The 5,558-nt window shown below is 41.8% G+C and overlaps 1 long non-coding RNA gene across 1 annotated transcript; it reads left to right on the top strand.

The window, feature by feature from the left end:
- Positions 1-335: 335 nt before the first annotated feature.
- On the top strand, positions 336-2,506 carry LOC142600807 (uncharacterized). The gene is made up of 3 exons (XR_012834367.1): positions 336-490; positions 578-700; positions 1,889-2,506. It is a non-coding gene; the product is annotated as an uncharacterized LOC142600807 (long non-coding RNA).
- The last annotated feature ends 3,052 nt before the right edge of the window (positions 2,507-5,558 follow it).

The following is a 5,558-nucleotide window of genomic DNA, read 5'->3' as shown; positions in this document are numbered from 1 at the left end:
TTTAAATAGCCACTAAGCCCCCAGACTCTCTCTGCTGAGCTGTTACAGCTGATCTCTACATGCACCAAGGCAGAAGAGCTCTGAGCATGGCACGCCCACAGTCTCAGTAGGCATGGTTGTATACAAGTCAGCCTGAGTGACACCAAGGAATCATGGTGAAGCCAGAAAGCCACAGAAGATGATTCCTCCATCATCCCTCAGCAACGTCTTTGTGTAGCCCACACCATTGAGCTGTCCTGTTTACTAGCAGTGAGGACCTGTTGGAGAACAGATTTCCCAAGTCTCACACACTGACTGAGACACACTATACATTTTTTGTTGGTCTACACAGGTTGGTCTTCAACTTGAGTGGCCACCCATATTGCATGTTCCCTGCTGGGACCCTCACAAGAGGACTCCTCCGTAATGATTTTTGGCTTGTTCTGCATACCTCCCTGTTGTTTGGGCTGACACAACACTCTGATGTTGTTGAAGGGATGACGCAAAAGAGGTAGGTGGTTGCTTTGCTCTAAATCTATGGGAAAAAGTCAGAGACAACTTTAAACTGATGGGATGACATGTGCATGCTTTTATTAAGGTCTCTAAGAAGCTTGATCCCAACCAGCAAATATATACAATACCAACAACTGTCATTCTGCAACTACAAAACAAGGCCTGGAAAGTTCTCTGATGTTTCCAGCATGGATTAGTCACCCTTCTGGTAAGACTCTGGCAGCTCTTATTGCTGGTCAGTCCAACAGGTGGGGCTGACATACCAGGGACCTTACTTGATCCCATTGCTCTGCCAATACCAGGACATATCCTCCCTGAGAACTGGGGGGGTGCAAATCACACCAGCTTCCAGAGAACGGGGCTTGTGCAGCACATTCTTACGTTCAGGGTGTGAAAACACATGCACAACGCAGCCCTGTAGCCTGGCTGATTTTCCAGTGACATGCGAAATGTTCCTTCCTGTCCTTGCTTATTCATGATTTTCAGTGGTTTCCCAGCACTTTTTCAGACTGGGTGATAATTTCCATTTTCTGGTTGAATTCCAAATTTTTCTTTCTCCTTAACTCTCCTGTGATTCCCGTTTGATATAATCTTTTGTCTCCCTAGAAATTGCTTCTAAGGATTTAATAGGAGCTGCAAGAGCCCTATCAATTTACTCTGCAGAAATAGTACATTTCGGTAGTAAGCGACCAGGACATAAATTTTAAAAGTACCTGCAATAAAAGTTGAGAACACTAAGAAGCCATACTTCATTTTCAGTAACAGGTGCCTAACTTGTGACCATATTGCCATGTTCGTACAACTGAGACATCACACTTTTGCAAATCAGGAAATACCAGAAAATGAATCTTCTCCCATTACAATTCCCTCTTCAACCACAAGGTCCCAATGTTGTTTGGGACCCCAGCCAACGTTGTAGGTATGGACTTACCCAACACGCACTGATGCTGGCTGACAGGTGTAGCCTGCAGAAGGAACGTCTCAGCCAACATGATAAAACCACCCACTGGGTTATGTACCACTACCCCAGCTCCTCCTTTGTCAGCCAGGTAGTCCTCCCCATCGTTTCATCTTCCTTCAACTCTCTGCAGAGCTGATTTAACTCACTAAAATGTCACAATAATTGCCTCCTTCTCCTCCACCCTTGTTCAATTTTCTGATGTTTCAGTGTGTTAACCTGACTCGTGGAGGAATCTGGTGAGTACACAATTGGCTCACGGTAAGAGGCACAAATGTGTGGCCAGCAGTGTGGGTGGGTGATGGGAGAGGGTGGGAGCAGTGAAGTGTACCTTACCCATCTGGAAATAGTGAACTGGTATGTTGGCTCACTCCACCTGAAAAAACTGTACCCCAAAACAGACCACACCAATTAATTGCTCTTTGTTTCTTTCCACAGCTTCAAAGGGAACATTGGTCTGTCAATATCTACAATGCCTCATTAATATTAACTGGCTGATTTTCACAAAATGACTCTTAGAAGAGGGTGTGTTGCTAAACGCTGTTGGATACATGAAGACTGCAACATGTACAGAAAATGTCCAGAACTTCCCAGGTTTTAGAGGGGTGAAATGTCTGTGATCTGTTGTTTCAGAGCACCGAGCTTTTGCAACACTTACTTACATTTGCTCAGAGCACAGGTCCCAGATGAAAGCTACATTTTTCAGTTTCCCATCTGTTGTGGAGCTCATTTCTTCTTGGTTTCACTGTTGTGGTTGTCAGGTTGAAGTACAGCTCTGTGTAGTTTAAACTGAGAAGGTTAATGGATCCAAGTGCAAAATCTGTTTACCTTGGAGTTTTTTAAATGTCATGCAGTCATTTCCATTGCTTGTGGCTTTCAAAGTTATTATTTTTAATAGTAATAGCACTGTAGCATATAACTATCCCACTTCATAACAGAGAATTATTATCTTAAATTCTTGCAATAGTGTCTCCATCAGTATTGGGAAATTAGAAATTTATTTGTAAAAAATAAAATAAAAATGGGTAGGGATTTTGTTTCTTTTATTATTGCTATTTCCTTTTTTTTTGACTTCTGGATTTTGAGTTTCAGGAAAGTCATATTGCCAAGCAATTCTCTGCAACAGTTACACCTAAGTTAAGATCCAAGAAAGCATTTAGTCTCCTAAATAAAGCGGGAGTTAGGAGCCCAGGTGTTCATTTGGTTCTGTTCATTTCGTTGAATTGAAAACTGAGCCTGACTTTCTTGTTCAGGCACTTGAGTCCAGAAGACAGGGGTTTAAACTTAATCATAAAAGGCGAGACTGAAAAATTTTGAATGTTCACTGCAAAAGTGGTGTTGCACTTAATAGAAATACACTCAAAGGGTGAGAAAGGAAGTGCTGTTACTTAGATTTTCACGGATAGATTCTCCTAAGAGCTTGGTGTTCAAAAAAGGCCAAGCTCTTCAAGCTATTTCAGGGCCTCAGGGATCATCTTCACTTTTGCTTTACAATGACACTTCTCTGGACAAGTTGGAAAAACAAGAGTGATAGACATAAACTTAGTATTTCAAAAGACCTGAGGAACATTTTTCTGTTCTTATCCCACTGAGAGCAATGCCTGCCTTCCAGTGTTCATTATGAACAATAGGAGCGAGGCACTTGAAAGCCGAGATAGAAATAATTAGGTAGATACATGTCGTGTTAGCAATAGACAGATTTTTCCTCCTCTTCGGGATAATTTTGAGCGTTTTCGCTGTTGCACTCTTCCCCCTGCAAGGCAAGAGACCTCACTCTGTGAAGTAATTCCTTTCACAAAGATCAGGCTATTTTCTGCAAAGCAGCCGTGGTCTACGAGGAAGCCTTTTGACCTGTCAATCAGTTGCTTCCAGAAGGAGATGGCACGAAGATGGGCATTGTCCTTAATTGCAGGTTGAGACTCCCTTCTCTCCTATGTGCTTGCACTCATTCAGGGCTGGTGCTCTTTGGGTGTTCACATTTTTAGAAATTTGTCCCATCGTCAAGGCTTATGCAGAAAACCCAGTGACAGAAAATGTGACAGCTCAAACAAAAAGAAAAAAGGAAGCCACAGCTTTTTTTTTTTTTTTTTTTTTTTTTTTTAAGCCGCAACTTCTTTTGTGTCTTTGATCCTTGTTCCCCATCTAATGAATTAAGATGGTGAAAAGTGCTTATTATTAGTAGTCAGAGGCTGGAAACTACTCAGCTGACACTGAGGTTTCACTTGACAGAAATAGTGTTCCACTGAAATCCATCATCCATTACAGCTAATTTTCAGCATATTACACTAATAGACGTAGGGCTGCTGCTCAGCATAAGTGAACAGAATGGTAAAACTCATGCAAACCAAAGGGAAGACCCCTCTTGCAATGTCACAGACAGGGTTGGTACAATATATTTGCCTAAACAAAGGTGTCCTGAGCTATTTGAAAAGTTTTAGGACATCTGTGGGACTTCCAGCTGTCTCTCCACATGGACTGGGTCTCTGCTCTCTCATCAGTGTGTGCAAACTGGCAGGTTAAAACTGTGAAGGATCCTCGGAAAGATTTCCCATCTGGATGGCAGATGGTGGAAGTAACGAATGCGACATCATTAAAGTCAGGATTAATTTGCTTAAATATCAGTGTCTAGTGTCACTTGCTACCCTGGGATGTTTCACCTGACTCTCACCTTCCAGCCCCAAATGATGTCTTGTCCACAGACCCAATGGGACATCCCAAAACCCCTGGTGCATCTCTGATGTTACCAAATGCCGATGTACATGAAATTGGGGGGGGGATCAATGCCTACTGCCGAATGAGCTGAATCACTCCAGGCTCTGCTCGGGGTATTGTCTGGGTCTCTGCTGACTGTAATTGCAGCATAGGTCCCCCAGGCACAAGAATACACCTGCACTTACATTTCTGTAAATGTAAAACTGAACCCTGCATACAAAGGCTACCTTTTCCCATCTTTCTCAGAGGCGTTCTTGAAGATATTTTGAGCAACATATTTTCTTTTGCTTTTGCAGTCAGGTCTCCCACTTCTTGGAAATACACCCAGAAGCTCTTCTGATATTTAAGCCTGTGATTTCAGAGTCATTAGCACTCCAATTAAGTTACTTTGATTTGCTACGGATAAATTTCTGCACAGAGCTAATTTTGAGGTAGCACAGCAAATCCAGAAATGACAGTTAACTTATTTCTATTTCTGTTCTAGGCACTGTCTTGAGTTTTCCTTCTTAGCAGACCACGGTCAGGACTCATAGCAGTTAGCAAAATTGCAAAAAGTGTTCAGATAAGAACAACACAGCACAATGCAATATGGAAAAAGCAGCAGAAACTTACTAACACCTGTTAGCTGTTTTATGTTTAAATATCATCTTGCCCTGCCAAATCCATGCTTTCTGCTTATCAGGATGATTTCTCAGAACCAAAACATATTGCAAAGTTTTCCAAATGTGCTGTTGTGGACCTGAGTGGGACCCCCGAACTTTTCAAAGCTCACCAACCTCCTTGGGTTTAGAAAGGAGCAGAGATTTATATCCATGGAAAGAACATGAAAAGGTGATTGAATTCTGTCCTGAAAAAAAAAAAAAACAACCCACCCCGAAACCAGAAGGTACAAGAAATCCCAGTTTACTAGCACTGCCAGATTTTCCAGAAGTTTCTTAGATTTAAATATCAATTTAAGTTGTGTTACAAAACCCTGCCAATATCACGAATATGTTTTTACCTTTAAAATGCCATTAACTTGGAAATTGGTTGCTGATTTTTGCAGGTGTTTCACTGCTGTTAGATGTGTATGTTTATAGGCAGATGTATGAATGTGTTTAAATGCTGTATCCCATCTATAGCATGGGAATTGGGACGTTATCCATCCTGTAAGTAAGCCTTAGCCTCACAGTTCAATATTCTGTTCATACTGATCCAAATTTTCCCCCATTTTCTGCTGTAGGTGGTTGAGGATTTTTCATTGTGTGGAGATTCAGGAGTGTCAAGTTTTATAAACCCAAGTTGGATTACTGTTGATTTTGACAAGATCCATGCCATAAGACGCATGATTTTGGCAAGATTCCTTGCCATAAGACGCTTGTGTAGAAAGCCTTCTCTGCTCACTCCATCACCTATT

This window comes from Balearica regulorum, chromosome 2 (genome assembly GCF_011004875.1).
Source record: "Balearica regulorum gibbericeps isolate bBalReg1 chromosome 2, bBalReg1.pri, whole genome shotgun sequence".
NCBI classification, from domain to species: domain Eukaryota; kingdom Metazoa; phylum Chordata; class Aves; order Gruiformes; family Gruidae; genus Balearica; species Balearica regulorum.
This window is presented reverse-complemented; position numbering and strand designations above follow the sequence as displayed.